Source organism: Anser cygnoides, chromosome 28 (assembly GCF_040182565.1).
Source record: "Anser cygnoides isolate HZ-2024a breed goose chromosome 28, Taihu_goose_T2T_genome, whole genome shotgun sequence".
NCBI classification, from domain to species: Eukaryota; Metazoa; Chordata; class Aves; order Anseriformes; family Anatidae; genus Anser; species Anser cygnoides.
In genome coordinates, this window is record NC_089900.1 from 1,505,566 (window position 1) to 1,527,984 (window position 22,419).

The window sequence follows — 22,419 nt, forward strand, 5'->3', positions numbered from 1 at the left end:
GGAGAGGTGTTGCAGAATGAGGGCTGGACTCAGCTCCCACTTTTGGCTGCTTCCCACCTTGACCATCTTAGCCAGTATGAAATAACTCCCTGTACCCAGGCACCACTGTCCCCTCTTCCTGCAGAGCAGCACTGCCATCTCAGGGTCCTCTGAGGAGCACTAGGAGGAGGCCAGGAGCAGCAGAGCTGGTGCTCCTGGAGGAGGGATGGGGAGAGGTCAGGGAAGGGCTGACCTGGGCTGGAATTTTTCTCACAGAGAAAAATACTGATGTTCTGTTAATCCAGAAAAGGATATCTCCCAGGAAAAAGGCTGCAGTATCTCTCTGGGCAATGGTCATCAGTCACCTACAGTAAAGAAATGTTTCATAGGGTCAGCTAGTGGCCATTGCCTCTGGTACTTCATCAGCCTCTCTACCAGGATCTTATGGGCGACATGTGAAAAGGCTTTCGGAAGACAAGGCAGACAGCATCCCCTGCTCTCCCCTCATTTACCAAGGCAGTCTTTTCATTGGAGAAGGCTATCAAGTTGTTAAAGTCACAAGAGACCCTTGGTGAATCCATGCTGACCACTCCTGATCACTTTGTTGTCCTCCATGTGCTTGGAAACATTTGCCAGGATTAGCTGCTCCATCCCCTTCCCAGGATCTGAGGAAAGGCTGTCTGGCCTCTAGTTCCCTGGGACCTGTCTTGCCTTCGTGCAAGGTAGAAGTCACATTTGCCTTCCTCGGCTGTGCTCTGGGCCTCTTTCTAAGGCTGTGCTCTGGGTTTCTGGGTATTGCTTGCAGTCTGGCACTTGGAGAGCCATGGTGCTATGCAACTGTACACCCCGTAAAGATTTGGCCAGCTCATAAAGAGGAAGGATGAAAGGGAAGTCCTAGCACATGTGGCCATTGGTCGACAGCAAAGAGCTAAAGGCAGGATCAATCCATCCCCTCTAACCTTCATTGCTCTCTGCTCCGTTTAGATCTGAGATGGAGATGTGCAATGTGCCAATACACGCATGTCCTCAGAACACAGTTTCACCATTCAAAGTTTAGGGAAGGAACATGTTTGGGAACATGGGTGCAAACTTGGATAAGAATTCATAGACAAGCCTAAATGTTCTGGAAGTTAGTGCATTTCATTTGTTTTGTCTCTTGGCTTCCCTCCATAAATCAAGAGAGCTCAGGATTTCAGCACGTGACTCTCTGAGTCCAAAAAGCAAATATGGGGAAATGAAGTCCTGGGAAAGGAGTGGTTTTGGTGGCCTTGGTGGGCCTTTTGTTGGCCAGGAGGGCCAACTGTATCCTGGAGTGCATCAAGCACGGCATTGCTAGTCGGTCGAGGGAAGTGATTGTCCCGCTCTACCCTGCGCTGGTGCGGCCTCACCTCGAGTACTGTGTGCAGTTCTGGGCACCACAGTACAAAAAGGTCATTAAACTGTTGGAGAGTGTCCAGAGGAGGGCATCAAAGATGGTGAAGGGCCTAGAGGGGAAGATACATGAGGAGCGGCTGAGGTCACTTGGCCTGTTCTGCCTGGAAAAGGGGAGGCTGAGGGGAGACCTCATCGCGGTCTACAGCTTCCTCACGCAGGGGAGTGGAGGGGCAGGTGCCGATCTGTTCTCCTTAGTCACCAGTGATAGGACCCGCTGTAACAGTGTCAAGCTGAGGCAGGGGAGGATTAGGCTAGACATCAGGAAGAGGTTCTTCACTGAGAGGGTGGTCACACACTGGAACAGGCTCCCCAGGGAAGTAGTCACTGCACCAAGCCCGTTGGAGTTTAAGAAGTGTTTGGACTTTTCACTTAGTCACATGGTCTAAAATTTTGGGTAGACCTGTGTGGTGCCAGGAGTTGGACTCGATGATCTTTATGGGTCCCTTCCAACTCGGGATATTCTATGATTCTATGAACTCATAATCCTCAAGGAAGAAGGAGCTGGTCAGTGGAGTCAGGACCTGGGAACACTGCTGTGAGTTGAGACACTGCCTGCTTTTGTAATCTCTGTTCATCAGGGTTACCTAGTGAGTGAAGTCATCCTAAAAGCAAGCTCTGTTCCATGGGCACCAGGACTCAGACTGGTTTGAGGTGCCACGGAAAAGTTTCCAGAAACACTGCCGGGTATCAGAGAACTACAGAAAGTTTGATGTTGGAAGGGAGCTCTGGAGATTGCCTGGGCAACCCCATTGCTCAAGCAAGGCCAGCTTGAGCAGGTTGTCCAGGACCATGTCCATGTCCAGATGGGTTCTGAATATCTCCAGCTATGTTGGCTCCACAACATCTCTGAGCAACCTGTGCCACTCATCAACCAAGTTCACAGTACAGAAGTGCTTTCCTGTGTTCAGGAGGTTTTACCAGTGTTTCATTTGGTGCCCATTGCCTCATGTCCTGTTACTGGGCACCACAGAGACGAATCAGGCTGCCTTGTCTTAATTCCTCCCATCAGGCCTTTACCTAACGTGGCCACACCTGCAGTATTGTGTCCAATTCTGGGCTCCCCTGTAAAAGAGGGACATGGAACTGCTGGAGCTAGTCCAGAGGAGGTCTACAAAGAGGATGAGGGGACTGGAGCACCTGTCATATGAGGACAGGTTGAGAGGGCTGGGCCTGTTTGGCCTGGAAAAGAGAAGACTGAGGGGAGACCTCATCAATGTGTATAAATATCTGAGGGGAGGGTGTCGAGAGGATGGAACCAGACATTTTCAGTTGTGCCCAGCAACAGGCCTACAGGCAACAGGCACAAACTGAAGCACAGGAAGTTCCAGCTGAATATGAGAGGGCACTTCTTTACTGTGAGGGTGACAAAGCACCACGTTGCCCGGAGAGGTTGTGGAGTGTCCTTCACTGGAGATATTCAAAATCGGCCTGGATGCCATCCTGTGCAATGTGCTCTAGGTGATCCTGCTTGGCAAGGGGATCAGACTAAATGATATTCAGAGGTCCCTTCCAACCTCAGCCATTCCATGATTCTTTGATAAAAAGCTCCCCCGAGCCTTCTCTTCTCCAGGCTGAACACTCCAGCTCTCTCAGCCTCTCTTCATCTGAAGACGCTCCGGTCCCTTAATGATCTTTTTGGCTTCTGCTGGACTTACTGCACTACGTCCAGGTCTTTCATGCACAGGGGAGCCCAGAACTGGACACTGCACACTGGGTTTGGTCTCAGCAGAGGTCAGTAGGGAAGAAGGACCAACTCCCTGAATGTACTGGCAAGGTTCGTAATAATGAAGTCCAGGGTGCTGGTGGCCTTCTTTGATGTAATTCCACACGGCTAGCACCTGTTCATCTTGTTGACTACCAGAAAACCCAGGTCCTTCTCTACCAAGCTGATTTCTAGCTGGTTGTCCCCAAGCAATGTCTTGGTGCATACTGTTATTCCTGCAGGAGCATTTCACTTTGTTGAATTTCATGTGGTTCCTCTCTGCCCAGTTCTCCAGCCCGCCGAGGTCCCTCAGAATGACAGCACAACCATTTGATGTGTCAGCCACTGCTCTCAGATTCATATCGTCTGCCAACTTGCTCCATTGTACAGATCATTAATAAACTTGTTAAATAATACTTGTCTAGTATTGACTCCCTGTTTACACAGTAGTGAACAACCTCCAGCTGGAGTGTGTATATCTAGTCACAACACTCCGAACCCAGATGTTTAGCAAAATTCCAGTCCATATCATCCACACAGGCTCACCAAATTAAAGAATGGCTGAGGTGTGAATGGACAGGATAGGACCCAATATTGCCCCCACAGTGTTCTGCTTGTGACTGATCTCCAACTAGACTGCGTGCCACAGGACTGTGAGCCCAGCTGTACAGAAACTTTTCAATACATTTCTCCTCATCCTGCCCAGACTTCATCAGCTTCTCTACCAGGATCTTATGGGAGACATGTGAAAAGGCTTTCGGAAGACAAGGCAGACAGCATCCCCTGCTCTCCCCTCATTTACCAAGGCAGTCTTTTCATTGGAGAAGGCTATCAAGTTGTTAAAGTCACAAGAGACCCTTGGTGAATCCATGCTGACCACTCCTGATCACTTTGTTGTCCTCCATGTGCTTGGAAACATTTGCCAGGATTAGCTGCTCCATCCCCTTCCCAGGATCTGAGGAAAGGCTGTCTGGCCTCTAGTTCCCTGGGACCTGTCTTGCCTTCGTGCAAGGTAGAAGTCACATTTGCCTTCCTCGGCTGTGCTCTGGGCCTCTTTCTAAGGCTGTGCTCTGGGTTTCTGGGTATTGCTTGCAGTCTGGCACTTGGAGAGCCATGGTGCTATGCAACTGTACACCCCGTAAAGATTTGGCCAGCTCATAAAGAGGAAGGATGAAAGGGAAGTCCTAGCACATGTGGCCATTGGTTGACAGCAAAGAGCTAAAGGCAGGATCAATCCATCCCCTCTAACCTTCATTGCTCTCTGCTCCGTTTAGATCTGAGATGGAGATGTGCAATGTGCCAATACACGCATGTCCTCAGAACACAGTTTCACCATTCAAAGTTTAGGGAAGGAACATGTTTGGGAACATGGGTGCAAACTTGGATAAGAATTCATAGACAAGCCTAAATGTTCTGAAAGTTAGTGCATTTCATTTGTTTTGTCTCTTGGCTTCCCTCCATAAATCAAGAGAGCTCAGGATTTCAGCACGTGACTCTCTGAGTCCAAAAAGCGAATATGGGGAAATGAAGTCCTGGGAAAGGAGTGGTTTTGGTGGCCTTGAAATGTGTGCTTGACACTCACAAAAAAAAGATATTTTTCATTTCTCTAAGGTTCTCCGTTGTGGAAATTGGACTAAGTAGAGGAAATATGGGTTTAATATAGAGCTGAAGAGTGTCTTTTATATTTGACCAGACTGTGCCTTTTATCTTTCATTGCTGTCGATAAAGACATTACCTTCAGTGCCTGCATGTAGCTCATTCTCCAAGGAAAGCAGCTGGGAATTGGTGCCAAGGGGCTGGAAAACATTCCAATGCAATGCTCATGAAAAATCTCAGAGCTTATCACACCTGCTGTCAGTCCCAGGTGGCTGATAAGGGAAAGAGTGGGGCTGAGGGGTAGGGATGAAGACTGTGCATAGGGTGCCTGGCAGAAAGGGTCTTGATTTCCCCACGGGCTCAGAGTCCCTTAGGAGACATTTAGGACCAATATCAGTTGGAGATTGTTGATATCACTTTATCTGTAGGCAGACAAGTAAAGAAACAGCAGAAAGAAGAAATCTTTTCCTATACCTTTCATTATTATTATTATTGAAGTCTCTCCATTTAAGGAGACTCCTGGCATCTCCCTAATTAACCCCATAAGAACTGAAGACTTCGGGAGAATTGTGTCCGGAGCCTTGGCTTGTGAGGGAGTTTTGCATGTTGATTCGCCCTCTGCTGCCAAGTTCCTGAACTGCAGATCCTAAAGCAAGTCTGAAGAAGTAAAAAACAGAAGCAAGCCCCCAGATGTTTGAGGGTGTTGGCCAACCCTGCTGAGGGCCATCCCAGAAGAGACCACGAGAGAAATAACCAGACAAGGTGCCAGTCTCTGGGAGATGGTGAAGGAGAAAATCAGAGGCACTGGTTACAAGTGGAAAATCAAATGGAGAAGTTTCTCTGAAAGCCCTTGATGTGTTTCACCAAGGGGGATGGCCAAGGCCTGAGCGCATCCCCTGGGAAGGGGGATCCTGTACTTCCTTGGCTGCTCGGGGCTCTGGCAGGGGCAATGGGATGTGGGGGTGTGCAATTCCGAGTGCAGGACATTGGTAGGACACTTGCCAGGCTCTGTGGGGCCTCAGTGGAAGAGGCTGCAGCTGTAGCCCTAAGGACACCGGTTTCACTGGGGGGGCTCCAACCCCACTATAGCCCTTTGTCATCCCTCTCCGCAGCCTCTCCCAATTTTTCCTGTACCTGTACTTGCATCCCTGCAGACTTTTACCACACATTCACATTCCCAGCTCACTCTGACCCCTCGACTGCACAAGTTCTCCTGATTTCTCTCCATCCTCACTAGATTTGGCTTCAAACACTTTGTCTTCCTGAGGATTTACCGATACCTGTGGTTTCCCCACAACACATCAGGCTTCTTCCAAAGCCCAATCCTAATGGTCCTCTATCAGCCAATATGTCCCAGACCCACCTTTGTTTGCTTCATCTCTGCATTGAATCTCTACATTGCAGCCCTGACCTCCACATTACCCTTCTGAAATGGAAAAAGACTCACTAGAGCATGTGCATCTCTGAAGAGAGTGTGGCACGTGGATAAGTCCACACCTCTGAAGGCACACCCGCAAGCGTCTGTGGCAGTCAGTAAGTCCACGACACAGTAGGTAGAGCTTTGAAGGGACTGTGGCTCATGGATATGGCTGTGTCAGAGCAGGTACAGCTCTAAGGGACTGTGGCCAGTGGACGAGCCCAGGCTGGAGCTGAGGTGACGGCAGGAGTTCATTACAATGTCAGATTCTGCGGCCTGGTCTGTGCTGTGGTTTAACTTAGCAGGCAGATAAGCACCTCACAGCCATGTTCCATAGCAGGAAACACTCGAATCAATGGCAGACGAGCCTCACAAGAAGCAGTGCAAGTGCAGCAGTGACCTGAGCTGAGCTGGCATTGGTGACCTCTCACTCCATGTAACATATGTCTTCTCCTGTCCTGTGGGGCCACAACAACAGATAGAACCCAATTCATGGACTAAATGGATTCATTGAACCTTTTATGGGCATTTTACTGAGCAGGCCCATAGACTAATGGTATGAAATCCGTGTTTTAATTGCAGGGTGTTGATTAATGAAGATGTATTGGAAAGTCCTGAACCTGCCATTATATAAGCAATAGAGAATAAGGGGTGGATATTGTCCTGGTTACTTCTTGGGTGACTTTTTTGGCTCTCAGCCCAGCTCAGAGAGGTTTTTTGTTCCTCCACAGGGGGACACTTAATGGATAAGTCAGTAGTCCATATGTGTGCCCTGTACAGATGAGGCTTCAGTGTGCACATTGTGTGCATGTGCATGTGAGGTGAACATGAGTGAGCACAAATGCCCTCTCCCTGTGTCTATTCCTCATGACGTACGGTATCTCAGACAAGTGCAGAGCAGGGCAATGCACCACAGGGCTCAGGTGCCTCGCAGAATCTGGGAGAGGCAGCAGGAACCACAGGGACACCACAAGCACTGCAATGCCCTGCCTTTGGGTGTACAAGGGTAGGACTTGTGTGTTCTTGCCTGTCTCCTGCACCACCCTCCCCTGCCTTCCTGGACTGTGTCAGCAAATGTGCCAGGGGGACCAGAGAGCTTTCTGGAGACTTGGAATGACATCAAACGTGTCTTACAAAAAACGAAAAAAGAGGGTAGGAAAAATTAAGGCCGGTCAGCCTCACCTCCGACCCTGGGAAGGTGATGGGGCAAGTTTTTCCATAGCCACCTCTGGGCAGTTGAAGGACAAAAATGGGGTTTCTGAAACCCTAAGGGAGGGGAAAGAAAGGGACACTGTCTACCTGCGCCTTGGCCTTTGATGTTGTCTCCCTAAGACTTCTGGCCAGACTGGTGCTATTTGGACTTAACAAATGGATGGGGCTGTGGGTGGGAAGTGTGATGGACAATCAGGCCCAATTGTCATCTGTGGTTGTTCTCCTGTCAGGCAGTTTTTAGCAGCATCCCTCAGTGATGAGCACTTGAGCCAGCACTGTTGAATGTCATTATTAATTCTCTGAATCACAGGATGGAGCACACTTTCAAATCCTTTCTGGATGGTGCCAAGCACAGAGGAGCCCTTGACCAACCGCATCTAGTTTAGTCTGCCTTGAGCAGGACAGCTGAAGAGGATGACATTCAAGGGTCTCTTCCAACATGAGTTATTTTGTGATTCCATGACTCTTTCCATTGGAGAGCTCTCTGAAGACATAATAGGGAGAGGAAGAAGAAAAGAGAGACAGGCAGAAGTAGAGATACATCATGTGTTACTATGAACACAGTAGATCCTCTGAAGAATGTTTCCATATTTAAAGAAGTGTTAGAAAATTTGATTGATAAATTTCATTTAAAAAGCTTACTTTTTGTGTCCTCAGGTCCTGGCCCACAAGGCGAGTACTGGGTGAATGTGTTCTTATGTGGTCTGTTGTGCCTCAGAAACTTAACAACCAGTAGGAAGCCTCAGGTCACTTCAGTCTCTGGAGCTGACAGGCCAGCAGCAGTAACATGGCTGGGGACAGGGCCTATGAGGTGACTGCTACCTGAAGCAGCTGATGTGTCAGCCCTTGCCTCCTGGCTGAGACCTGTGCTTTTCCGCTTACACCTGCCAGCATCCCTGATAAGGCAGCAGAAGGCAACTGCTTGGCACATTGATTGTGAGATGCCCTCTGTCTGAGAGCCTGATAGGCTCCATGCAGGAAGAGGCCTTGGGTGTGGGTTTTCAAGTCCCTTCTGCCTAAGCACATGGTGGGCCAGCAACAGGCACACAACTTGGTCACATCTACCTGAGAAACTGGAAGGCCAGCAGCAGGTATATGGCTTGGAAGACCATGGTGAGGTTTCTTCTGTCTCGTCAGGCCATAGGGCTCCAGAAGTCTGATGGCTTGGGACATCTGCTAAAAAAGTGGTTTGTGGATAATGGAGCTTTCTCTGGTGGTGGGAAACAGCAGGAGAGAGTAAAAGCTGCTGCAATGTGCTGCTTAGAAGTTTAAGACTGGGCATGAGGAGGAGAAAATGTCACTGAAAGGGTAGTGCTGTGGTGTCAGAGGTCACCCAGAAGGAGTCTGTGGTCAGCCCATGCTATTGTGTTTCAAGCAACTGCCGTGGAGGGTGGGGAGACATCAGTGAAAGTAAGGAAATGCCTGGATGAGAGCAAGGTGGAGAAGCAAGGTGGGTGCCTACAGCCTGCAGGGAAAAGGGGGAAGTGATAGGACAGGGCAGAACAGCCTGTGGTGGAGAAGACCGAGAGCACTGGCAAGGCTGGAAGGCCCCAGCATATCCAAGGGCTTTGTCCCCCTGCCTATGGCAGCTGTCTCTGCTACTGAGGCTCATGAGGAGACATGCTGTGCTCATGACACTGGGGCCTTGTTGCCTCCTTGCAACCCAGTGGGGAGGCCAGGAGGTGTCATAGCATTGTCCTTCACACAGCATCACACACTCCACATCCCACTGCCCCAGGAAGAGCCCTGAGCCATGGGTGAGCGACAGAACCTCCCTTCCCAGGGGCTGGGGGCCCAGGCTTGGCCTTTGTGCTTCACCAAACAAACCAAGGCCTTTACTCAGCATCAGAGTCTCCTGCACAGTGCCTTTGCCTACCTGCAATCATGGCCTCCCATTGTCTGCTCTAACAAGTCCATGGGGAGGCTTTGTCAGTAATGACCCTCACTGGGGCCCATTAATACTCCTAGACACTTCAAGGTTTCCTTCTGACTTGAACTTCTCCTGCAGTTACATCATTCTCTTATCACTACCTGAAGTTTATGGACTCAGCACCAAATGCACCATGGGGCTCATTACAATTCAGTCATTTTCATTCAGTCTTCCAGACTTGTACAATTAATTAGTGAGGTTTCAAGAATGCAGTTTAAAGAGGAAGTTTTCAATGACCACTTCACTAAGAACATTTTCCTTATTTAAGATTAGTTTCCATTAGTTTAGAGTTTTCAGAAGAACTGATAGCATCACTCTCTAGTTGTCATGGATCCAATGTGCCTCCTAAGGAGGTCTGTATAAGTGGAAAAGCAGTCCCTTGAAGTCCTAGACTGTATGGACAACCTTGCTGCTCACCTCTCCATCCCCAGCACTTCTCTCATCAGGCACCTGGGACTTGCATCACTTTGCCTTACACCAAACTTCTCCACTTAAGTTCACAGCTGTTGTAGCTGTTATAGCTGTTATAGTCCACAGCTCTTATAGCTGTTAAGTCCACAGTTGTTATAGCTTCTTTGCACCAAGTCCCACCTCTTTTCCTCAGACAACTGGCTGCACACAGGCACAGTTTTTGATGTCGTTGTTATTAACATTTTACAACAAAGAAGCAAACCCCACAGTCCCCAACTGTGAGCCAAATCCAAGTTGCCTCCAATGAGGTGCAACTTCCACAAGGGATGACTATACATAAATGTTTGACATAGGTAGGAAATAATGAATAGAAATGCAATTACAGAGTTGGCTGTAGGGATGATGAGATAGAAAACTGAAAGATGGGCAAGCTTGAGATCCCTCAAGTTCTGAGAACCAACAGTGTAGGTGACAGGTATCTGAATGATCAAAGGGTGAGGGGAGGGGAATCTGGAGAAGAATGGAAACTGCACATGTCCAGAGAGTCTGCTGGAGAAGTGACTTCCAACATGGTCTGTTTCATAAAGCCAGGTGGAAATACCAGATAGACTGGGGAGATGAAGTGCGGTGCATAAGAGACAGAGTTCTGGCAATGCAAGTACAGGGGAAGATTGGTATTTTTTTCTTTTGCTGTAATAAACATTCAAGAAAAAAAAATGTCATGAGACAATTCAAACATTGTATTAGAAGTGTTCAGTCATTTCAGTTGATTGAAGTGTGCTGATTGAAGTGAAATGTTTGAAATGGTTAAAAAAAATGGAGGCAATACTCGGGCCTACAGCCATAAAATGACGATTTTCAGTCCTGCCTTGAGCACAGTTACCATAAAACACTCCCTGCTCAGGACTGTTCATGCCAACCCTCACTCCTGCCGCAGAGCAAATCTGTGACATGTCGACCTCTCCTGCCTGTTAGAGGCCCAGATGAAGTAGACAATGGTATCTGAATTACCAAATGCGGGTACAGGTATAGCAAACTAGGGATCAATGGGGGAAAATGTGATTGGTGAGAACTGGTAATTGAGCAGGGCACTGCATGTAAGAAAGGAAGGGATTAAAGTGTCTCAAGCAGGAAGAATGCTGTGGAAGAAGAGGGGAGAGGGATGCAAGGGGCCAGCTGCATGTGGATATGGGGCTGGTCAGGGCTGGTCTGGTCAGGCCCTGTTCCTGATCACTGTCCTGCCTTCTTATTCAACTCTGTTGCTGGCTATTTGCTGTATGAGTGTGCCCACTCCTGGGTGTGTTAGGGGTGAATCATACAATCATGGAACCACATAGCCATGTGTGCGTCTGCACCCATGGGTAATTGCTGCTGGGGATGCGTGGAGCACTGGTGACCTTCAGAGCAGATCAGGCTGAGGTGAGGAATGGGATGGGGCCAGGTGTGTTGCTCATGGCTCTGTGTGTGCTGCTGGTGGTGTGGTGGCTGTGAAGGTGCTGTTCCCTGTTGGAGCTGGTCTGTGTGTGGTCGGCTGTGTCCATGCCCTGCGTGCACATCTGTGTGTGTATGAGAGTGTGTGTTTGTACACGCACTTGTGTGTATTTGCCTGTGTGCACGAGAGTGTTGGAAATTCTGAGAGAATTTCTAGCCATGGTGAACCTCATCCCATTGGCCTCTGCCCATTGATCCAACCTGTCCAGGTCCCTCTACAGGGCCTTCCTACCCTCCGGCAAATTGGCACTTCCCACCACCTTATTGTCATCTGCAGACTTACTGAGGGTGCACTCAATTCCCTCATCCAAATCATCAATAAAGCTGTTAAAGATGATGGGCCCCAACACCAACCCCTGCGGAACACCACTAGTGACCGGTCACCAGCTGGATTTCACTCTGTTCACCACTACTCTCTGGGCCCGGCAGTCCAGCCAGTTTTTAACTCAGCAAAGAGTGTACCTGTCCAAGCCATGGGCTGCCAACTTCTCCAGGAGAATACTATGGGAGACCGTGTCAAAGGCCTTGCTGAAGTCTAGGTGGACTGCATCAACATGATTTCCCTCATCCACCATGCAAGTCACCCAGACATAGAAGGAGATGAGGTTGGTCAGGCAGGACTTGCTTTTCATGAACGCATGCTGACTGGGCCTCATCCCCAGGTTGTCCCACGTATGTTGTGTGACTGCATTCAAGATGATCTGTTCCATCACCTTTCCTGGTGCCGAGGTGAGGCTGACAGGCCTGTAATTCCCCGGGTCCTCCTTACAAACCTTCTTGTAGATGGGCTTCACATTAGGAAGTCTCCAGTCATCTGGGACCTCTCTGGATGACCATGACCACTGACAGAGGATGGAAAGCGTCTGACAGGTGATGGAAAGCGGCACAAGCTTCTGGAAAGCTTGGCAACAACCTTGAAAAAAGAGCCAAGGCTTCAGACAGTGCACTGTGGAGATCCCGTTTTATTTTGCAGATGCTATGGAAGAATCAGCTCTGACCTTCTATTAGACACATATTTACAGAGCCTCAAGAGCAAACAGAGCAGTGTCGATCCTCAGCAGAAGTAGGATGAAAAAGAGATATTACTCTAAGAGCATAATAAATGCAAATGATACCAAAGATAAGAATAACAATAATGATAATGAAAGAAGGACTGGGCCTCAGGGGAGGTACCAAGTTAAGTCATTTCTGGAAAAAGAGGGGAATTTTGTCACTATTCAGAAACATCCATGAAATCACTTTGCTAACAGCCCACTTGAGCTCCCTGCTTCTCATGCTGTAGATGAGGGGGTTCAATGTTGGAGGTATCACCGAGTACAGAACTGCCACCACCAGGTTCAGGGATGGGGAGGAGATGGAGGGGGGCTTCAGGTAGGCAAAAAAGCCAGTGCTGATAAACAGGGAGACCACAAAGAGGTGGGGGAGGCACGTGGAAAAGGCTTTGTGCCGGCCCTGCTCAGAGGGCATCCTCAGCACATACCCTGAAAATCTGCACATAGGAAAAAACAGCGAAAACAAAACAGCCAGATGCTAAACAGACACCAATCAAAACTACCCAAAAACTCTTCAGGTAGGAGCGTGCACAGGATATCTGCAGGATCTGGGGGATTTCACAAAAGAACTGGTCCACAGCATTGCCTTGGCAGAGGGGCAGGGAAAATGTATTGGCAGTGTGCAGCAGAGCATAGAGAACCCCACTGCCCCAGGCAGCTGCTGCCATCTGGGCACAAGCTCTGCTGTCCAGGAGGCTCCCGTAGTGCAGGGGCTTGCAGATGGCAACGTAGCGGTCGTAGGACATGACAGTGAGAAGAAAATACTCTGCTGACATGAGAAAGGGGAAAAGAAAGACCTGTGCAGCACATCCTGCATAGGAAATGGCCCTGGTGTCCCAGAGGGAATTGGCCATGGCTTTGGGGAGAGCGGTGGAGATGCAGCCCAGGTCGAGGAGGGCGAGGTTGAGGAGGAAGAAGTACATGGGGGTGTGGAGGCGGTGGTCGCAGGCTACGGCAGTGAGGATGAGGCCGTTGCCCAGGAGGGCAGCCAGGTAGATGGCCAGGAAGAGCGCGAAGTGCAGGAGCTGCAGCTCCCGCGTGTCTGCAAATGCCAGGAGGAGGAACTCGCTGATGGAGCTGCTGTTGGACATGTGCTGCCTCTTGGCCTCGGAGCCTGTCCAAAGACAAAAGGACACAGAGAACTTAGGGCAGACTTCTCTGAGCAAAGCTCTGTACTTTCAGCAACACTCTTCCTTTCTCACTCACCTACACAAACGCATTCTCAGCAGCAGTTTCATTCTCTTCTCTGTCTGGAGCTCTTCTTCGTGTTGGCTGAGTACTGTTTGGAGCAGCAGCCTCTGCCCATGGTTTCTCTAGGACTCAGCCCTGCTTTGCAGCAGTGGGTACCTGGGAAAGCTGGTGACCCATTCTGAAACTCATAGTTTGGTTCAGATGCTGTGCACCTGTAATACAGACAGGCTGTTCAACATCCTCCAGCAGGATAACCCCAGGGACACCACTGGATGTCCTTAAACCAGAGTGACCTGAATAGAGCCAGCTCATTTCCCAGCCCTACGCACCACAGTGCCCAGAGCCATATTGGCTAGAACAACTTGGGCACTTTGCTCCCAGGGATACACCTCCAGAGCAGGACTCAGTACTCTGCTGTTTGAGATCTGGCTTTAATCCCACTGCCCAGAGTCTGAGGAGAATAGTAAGGGCAGGATGGATGGGAGGGGAAACACAGAGAAATGCCCCATTGCTTCTGCTGAAGAAGCCAAGAATGAGAGTGAGAGCTGGGCATTTGGGGTGACCTCTTGTGCTGAAGATTGGGCAGCCAAGGGGCTAACGTTGAAAGACTCCATGGTTGGGGGGGTAGTGGCTTTACTGGATGGGAGAGCAGACCATGCAGCTGCTCAGGGGAAGGCATCTCCAGTGCAGGGATGGCAGGGAGGTGCCTGAATCCCCTCTGCCATGGAGTTCCTGGGAGCAGCTCCCTCTCACTCCCTGCCCATGGCTCTGCTGCCTGCAGCTGTCCCTGCCTGCAGCTGGGTCTCTGTCCCCACGCCTCCTGCCTGCAGGTCACAGCCCCCATCCCACCGGCTGGGTGCTCAGCTCTGCCCTGCAGACACCTCCTGGCAGCAGGGCTCTGCCCAGGGGCAGCTCGCTGGGGGCACGTCCTAGAGACCAGGTCACCCAGACCCTGCTGACACTGCACATGTGGTGGTGGAGCTTTTTCTGGGCTGAGGGGCAGGAAAGGGAATTGTTGGGGGTCCTTGTAACCCTCAGTGGGAAGGCTTAGGCATATCGGCCTCTTCTTGGAAATAGCAGCCTCTATTTCTATTCCCACAGAGACAAAAAAAGAAAAAACTGAAAGCAAACAGTCTGGAAAGCTGAGCCTAAAGCATCTAACCCCTGATTGTCTTCTCGCCTTAGATACATCCCAGTTGTGCTGTGGAGCTGTGAGCAGGCTGCCCCAGGCAGCAGCCTCCCACCAGCAGCAGGACCCTGCCCTGCCGGGGGGGCTCCTTCCACCCGCAGCTTCTCCCCGCAGCGCCCTGGGCAGCTCCCCGGGCAGGCTGAGTGCTGAGCCTGGCAGGCGGCAGAGGCCCTGCCCCGGCACACAGCCCCTGGGGCACAGCAGGGACCCTGCTCTGCACCACAGCCCTGGGCACCCCTGCCTGCACCCGCGGCTTCTCCTTCCTCCAGGAGCTGCGGCTGCATTGCCCTCCAGCCAGAGACTTACCGGGGTCAGGGCTGGCAAGTGTTCTCCCCCAGCGAGCTCTGTGCATCCTGCCACTTCTGCCTGCCTTTACCCACTCTGTCTCTGCAGGCAGTGCCCCCAGCCCTGCTGCGCTGGGCACAGGAGCTGCTCCTGGGCAGAGCTGGCTCTCTGCAGCGCTGCCCGCTTGCCAGGAGCTCCCCTTGGGCCCAGGAGCCCGGCCCAGCTCAGCAGCACAGGCCCAGCCCAAGGCCTCCCTTGCTCTGCCCCCCACCAGGCTCCCTGCCCATGGCCCTGGGGCTGCAGGGGAACCTGCTGGGAAACAGCCTCAAGGAATCCCTGGGCTTCCCTCCCTCCCCTGGGCACACACACTTCTTCACACCAGCATCATTTCTCCTAGGAGAAAGTGAATTAGCTGTAACAATAACTTCTTCATGTCCCGGTATCAGTTTGGACATGAAGTCATGGTCAGGGACTGATCTCCTTCATCCCCACTTGAGGAAGGAATTCAGCAGAGTCAGTCGAGGCATCTCATGCTGCTTGTTATTCCTGGGGCTGGAAGAGGGTCTCAGTTCCCTCACATCTCTGCCACCGACTCACAGGAGCTGGGATTCCTCTGGCCTCAGTTCAGGTGTCCACAACATAGGCAGCTTAATGCGAATTACTGAGCCACAATAGCTCCTTAGTGGAGATGGAGGACAGGCAGGAGCTGTTCAGATGCAAACATCTGGTGAAATTTGAGGTAGATCCTCTGAGAGTCAGGTGGAGGCATTCCTTTGGTTAACTGAAATGGCAGCAGATGCCACATGTAGGACAACTGAACCTGTCCCTACTCCTTATGTGCAGGGCAGCCTGCAGAGGCTGTCAGCAGAGCAAAAGGAGTCATGTGTCACAGGGAGAGCTAAACCATTTTCTTCGTCTTGTACATGCCCCATGGCTGTAATGGCTGTTGTGTCTCAGACATCTCCACAGGGCCTCAGCTCTCACCAGCAAGGTCTCCCTGCCCTTTGTGCCTTGAGGCAGGACTCTGCAGGGGTACAACAGGTGGAGGGTGGGGACAAAATCAGTGGTTACTTTGCAAACTACACCCGTAACAGTTCATGGGACCTTAGGGCGTGCATCCACGGGTACAGGGAGAGTGTTCTGGCCAGGAGGTACTGGTTCCTTATGATCCCAGGAAGGGATCGGACAGCAGCATTCAGATACTGTAAGGGATCATTTAACTGCTCTTAGAGCTAAGAGTGTAAGGAGAGAAGACTATAGATGACCTACTGAATTTGGTGTGACTTCATTCTAGACACAGTACTCCACTGTTAGTTGCAGCTCTCCATTAGACATTTGCACTGACCCTATGGGATTATTAAAGGGTGAGCGAGTTTTGCTGATCAGTCCTTGGCTCTCCAGTTGATGAATCAGCATATATATGGTAATCAGGGAGTCTCGGATAGTTCCATATTGCCACTGGTGCACCATTTGGCTAGCTAATGGCACTTTGACCCTGAGCAACTCCGCAACAGAAGGATCCCATGGGGGACCGGGCAAGGCAGAAAACCGTTTAATGTGCATAAATCACCATAAATCACCTCCAGCATGGCCAATTCCATCAGATACGGGCTGCCTCTCTCCCTGGTGGTCCATTTGCCTGGGTGACATACAACATCTTCCTTGAAGGGATCCCTTTCCTTTAGGCCTTACAGGAGTTGCCTCAAGAGAGTGAGGGTGCCCCCTTTCCAATTGCTTTGTCAATGCCCCCTTCCCTGGGGAGGGATCCAGCGGCTTGGCATCCCTGTCCTCTAATTCCAGGCTACTGGCCCTGTTATCCCAGTATCAGATCAGCCAGGTGACAATGTGCTGGCCTAGATGATGGCTGAAATCTTTTCGCACATCTCACAGCTCCCCAAGGAACAGTGATCAGGTGCTTACTGATGATTTTATGTTATCTCACTCTTCATCCACCTGTTCCTCTGACAGCCCTACTTGGGAGTAGCCTGCCTCATCTTCTTCTTCCTCCTTCCCTGTATGAGTAGGAGCTTCTTTCATGGATAAACAAGCTGATTTTGTTTTTTTCTCAGGTATACGTATGACTGATACAGGCACAGGTTGGTTTTGTGGCCCAGTCACAGGGATTGGAGTTGTGTAGATTGCAACTCAGTAAGCAAAGGCCAAGCCCCAGCAGATTGCAGTGATTTCTGTCTCTTTGGAATTGCCAGGGTGATGACACTCCTTTTTCAAGCATTCTGTGATTATTTTTTTTAGGATTCTGAACTTGTTCAGGGGTGACGTTCCAAGGCATTGCAGGTGCCCACAGTTCTAGGTGCCCGCCCATATCCTCCCACATTCCCTGCCACTCATAATTATCCTGCCTCAAGGCACATCCCTGTGTGGCATTCTAGAAATAGGTTACCCTAACCTTAAACAAAACCTGAAACACATTCAGGAGAAATAAGAATAAGAAGTTGGTTTGAACATCCCAAGGATATTCAGAGTTTTGAAGAGCTATTGTAACTAGCCTGGAGGAGAAAGGGGGAGGTGAAGGAGAAAGGGAAAGGGAAGAAGTGGGGAGAAGAAGTGTCCCCTCTCATCCCTCCCATAGATTGTCTCCCCAAGGAGAAAAGGTAAAGACTGTTAATAAGAAGGTTCCTCAAGTATGGAGATGACAGCAATGCTGAGTACAACTACCAGATTAGTCTCATGACCAGCAATTTCATAATAACATAAGGTAGCGTTACCCAGTAGAGTAAACTAATAACCAGAAACCAGCCCCCAGAAAGCCCCCAGCACAACAGGGAATACGCCGAGTACGTAATGTGCTATCTAACAGAATTCTGAGGCAAAACACAACTACTACACCGAGTTTAAAAAAATAAATAAAAAAATACACCTTGTGGTCAGCAGCTATGAAGCAGATATAATGCTTGTAACCATTTTATTTTAACATGATCTGGTCATATCTGTTATTATCTCAACACTTTGGGCCCCATGCAGGACCCATTCAGGAAGGAGGGCATCCCACAGGAGAGACCCAGAGAGGGCAGAGATGGATTGTCAAGGAGTGGTGGAGACAAGTGTCATGGACTGACTGCAATCCCCATTCCCCTGCACCACTCAGGGGAAGGAGTTACAAGAGGCTGGATGGGGGGAATGGTGTTTTTAGTTTGCTTGTGGTTCCTGATGGTTGTAGTCCACTGGTAATAGGCAATAAATTCTATTAATCTGCCTATGCTAAGTCTGTCTTGCCCATGATGATAATTGATGCCCATGATGGTATTTGGTGGGTGACCTCGTGCTCTGCCTCAACCCCTGAGCTCTTGTCATCATATTTTCTCCCCCTTTTCCTTGTAGGTTGGAAGTGAAAGAGCAGTTGCCGTGGAGTTCACCTGCGTAGCTGGGTAAAATCACCACAGTAATGGACATGGAAAGGGTTCAGCACCAGGACTGTGGCCACCCAGGGATGGCATCTCAACACCCAGGACATGCTCTGCCAGCCTGGCTGCACAGAAAAGAAGGAACAGAGGTTCCCCTGAAGGAGAGCGGTAGAAGAGGAAGGCTTGATTTCCAACACAGGCATTTCTGGCACATCCCTGAGAGGCCTGCGGGAGCTGCAGGCCACAGAAGTCTCTGGGACACCAGAGGTCTTTCCTCCCAGAGACAGATCCCAAAGAGGCACCAGCTCCCAGGGAAACCTGGCCCTGGATTGTCCCCATCAGGAGAAGTCTGAGCCATGCCCAGAGGAGCCCTGGGGCTCAGGGCAGCCCTAGCATCAGGACCCAGGAATCCTGACTGCCACATTGTCCCCTGAGCCGAGAAGGACCCTCAGGCAGGGCTCTTGCAGCAGCCATCAGCCCTGTCCAGCCTCCTCCCAAAGCCCTGGACTTGGAGCTCTGGACAGCTGACAGCCCCTGGGACACCCCTTGGGAAGGGGCTCCTGACACCCTCACCTTTGGGGGAGAGCTGCAGGAGCACTGGAAACAGGGAAGTCAGGTCGGAGGTGATGGTCACCCTCCAGCAGCCCTCCATCTCGCTTGCTGCTGGCCCTCAGCTCACGACAAGGGATGCCCACCCTGGCTCCTCAACTACAGCTCCTCTGCAAGGTGCCCCTGCTCCTCCGCCCATCAGCGAGGGTCGCCCAGTGCAACCTTGCTGCCTGCTGCCCCCACTCCTGGCCACAGAAGGACAGCGGTGGGGAGCACCCAAGCAGCGCCCAGCAGGGACCAGGCCTTGCAGGGAAGTGCTGGCACTGCCGCTGCTCCAGTGACGATATCCTGGTGATGCAGTGCATCCCCCTGTGACATCAGCACATGTCATTTGGAGGCCTGGGAGGTCAGCAGCAAGGAGATGGCGCAGCTCAGGAGAGAGACGAGAGATTTCCCTTCTTGTCCTGAGAAACTGTCACCTCCCTTCTGCCCAGTTCTTTTCCACAGGATCTTGACAAATCCACCAGAAACATCTCCAAATGGTGACAAAGGCCATGGAATATAGGAAGTGGAGCACTGGAGAAGTCACCGCTGTCCTCCTGCACCAACACACCTCTGATCTTGGAAGCCCTTCCAGGAAGGTGGGGTTTGAGGCTTGTCCTGGGCCTGGGCTTTTTTCAAAAGATGAGAGCGAAGGCACCTGGGTTGTAGCAGCCCCTCACCGTGCCTGAACTCCTCTTCTCTGCATGTCCCTCACTTGGAGAAGTAGGATGTGTTATATGGATGGAATCGCAGTGCATGCCAGGGCCTTCCTCCCTGGACATCCCACAAGGCTCTGTGCTCTGAGAAGGCCTCAGCAACATCCCCTGGTCTGCCATGCAGGAGGCAGAGGTGGTACACGACGGAATGGCAAGCGTAATCGCTGTTGATCATCCCCACCTGTCTCTTCTGAAGAATCTGCACCCATCCAGCACAGCACCCCAAGCTGAGGGACCTGTCCCCCCACACCTCAGCAGCTCTTCCATCCATGTCCCAGCCCTGTGACAGCACGCGGGGATCCAGCTCCTCCTGCCTGTACCCCAGGCTGAGGGCATTGGGGCACATCTGGGCTGCAGCACCTCAGCTGTGGCACAAGGGCCAAACTCAGCCTTGTCCCAGATCTTGTGCCCAAGCATGGGCATGCAGAGGCTTTCCTTCACAGCAGAGACATGCTGCCGTGGATGGCAGATTGGTCACTTGCTCATAAGCACCAGATCTGTCGGAGATGCCATCGGAGTTCCCGTTAAGTACCAGCTATGAATGGCCAGAGCTGTCCTGTGGGTCCTGTGCTGCCCGTGTCAGCTGCATGCTCCAGTGGTGCTGGGCAGCGTTGGCATCTCAGGTAACACTGCAGGCCTGGAACTGGCTATTACATGGAGCAGCTGCCCTGAACAAGGTTAGGCAATGTAGGGATGTCCGTGAGACAAGTGCCGTTACAGTCACTGGAGAGGGAGGGAAAACCAGATGGAGAAGAGGGAGAGAGACTCAGGTCTCCCTGTGGCACAGTTCTCCATTGGGTCAGGTGGATGCCTCTACAGGCTGCCCTGAGCCTACTGAGGAGGGACAGGTTTAGTTGTCCTAAATGTGTGCATTTGCTGTCCCTTCAGCTGGCCAAAGGCATTCCCCACCAGCCTCCAAGGGGATGCCCCCAGGTGCTGCCCTGTCCCTCAGGGTTCCTCCATGAGAGCTTGCAGATACCTGCACGTCCCTCTGTCCCCTGACATGTCACCAGGTGTTTGCAGCCCCCTGATTTCCTCCATCTCCATTAATGATGTTGGAGCTGAGAAAAGGAGCTCACCTTCAGGTGCCCATGTGGTGTACATTAAAGGGAGGGAGAGGAATCCCAGGTCCTGTGGGTCTGGGGCAGGCATGGGTGTGAGCTGAGCTCCCTTTTGGTCCCAGTCCTAAAATCCAGCATGAGATGTCTCAAGTGACTCTGCAGAATCCCTTCCCTGAACAGGGGATAAAGAAGATGATTCCCTGACTTTGTCTGGATGCCCAAACTGATAGCGGGACAAGAAGATGGGATAGTTACACTTAATTCTTTTTCTGCTAGGAGAAATGAGCATGCTCTCAAGAAGTGTGTGTGCCCAGGGGAGGGAGGGAACACTAGGGATCCCTTCGGGCTGTTTCCCAGCAGGTTCCCCTGCAGCCCCAGGGCCATGGGCAGGGAGCCTGGTGGGGGGCAGAGCAAGGGAGGCCTTGGGCTGGGCCTGTGCTGCTGAGCTGGGCCGGGCTCCTGGGCCCAAGGGGAGCTCCTGGCAAGCGGGCAGCGCTGCAGAGAGCCAGCTCTGCCCAGGAGCAGCTCCTGTGCCCAGCGCAGCAGGGCTGGGGGCACTGCCTGCAGAGACAGAGTGGGTAAAGGCAGGCAGAAGTGGCAGGATGCACAGAGCTCGCTGGGGGAGAACACTTGCCAGCCCTGACCCCGGTAAGTCTCTGGCTGGAGGGCAATGCAGCCGCAGCTCCTGGAGGAAGGAGAAGCCGCGGGTGCAGGCAGGGGTGCCCAGGGCTGTGGTGCAGAGCAGGGTCCCTGCTGTGCCCCAGGGGCTGTGTGCCGGGGCAGGGCCTCTGCCGCCTGCCAGGCTCAGCACTCAGCCTGCGCGGGGAGCTGCCCAGGGCGCTGCGGGGAGAAGCTGCGGGTGGAAGGAGCCCCCCCGGCAGGGCAGGGTCCTGCTGCTGGCGGGAGGCTGCTGCCTGGGGCAGTCTGCTCACAGCTCCACAGCACAACTGGGATGTATCTAAGGCGAGAAGACAATCAGGGGTTAGATGCTTTAGGCTCAGCTTTCCAGACTGTTTGCTTTCAGTTTTTTCTTTTTTTGTCTCTGTGGGAATAGAAATAGAGGCTGCTATTTCCAAGAAGAGGCCGATATGCCTAAGCCTTCCCACTGAGGGTTACAAGGACCCCCAACAATTCCCTTTCCTGCCCCTCAGCCCAGAAAAAGCTCCACCACCACATGTGCAGTGTCAGCAGGGTCTGGGTGACCTGGTCTCTAGGACGTGCCCCCAGCGAGCTGCCCCTGGGCAGAGCCCTGCTGCCAGGAGGTGTCTGCAGGGCAGAGCTGAGCACCCAGCCGGTGGGATGGGGGCTGTGACCTGCAGGCAGGAGGCGTGGGGACAGAGACCCAGCTGCAGGCAGGGACAGCTGCAGGCAGCAGAGCCATTGGCAGGGAGTGAGAGGGAGCTGCTCCCAGGAACTCCATGGCAGAGGGGATTCAGGCACCTCCCTGCCATCCCTGCACTGGAGATGCCTTCCCCTGAGCAGCTGCATGGTCTGCTCTCCCATCCAGTAAAGCCACTACCCCCCCAACCATGGAGTCTTTCAACGTTAGCCCCTTGGCTGCCCAATCTTCAGCACAAGAGGTCACCCCAAATGCCCAGCTCTCACTCCCATTCTTGGCTTCTTCAGCAGAAGCAATGGGGCATTTCTTTGTGTTTCCCCTCCCATCCATCCTGCCCTTACTATTCTCCTCAGACTCTGGGCAGTGGGATTAAAGCCAGATCTCAAACACCAGAGTACTGAGTCCTGCTCTGGAGGTGTATCCCTGGGAGCAAAGTGCCCAAGTTGTTCTAGCCAATATGG

The 22,419-nt window shown here is 51.7% G+C and overlaps 1 protein-coding gene across 1 annotated transcript in view; it reads left to right on the plus strand.

Annotated features, from left to right (window-relative positions):
- The window catches only part of LOC136787245 (ceramide synthase-like), a 573,680-nt gene that overhangs the window by 487,166 nt on the left and 64,095 nt on the right, over positions 1–22,419 (plus strand). The gene's annotated exons all lie outside the window — the stretch shown is intronic.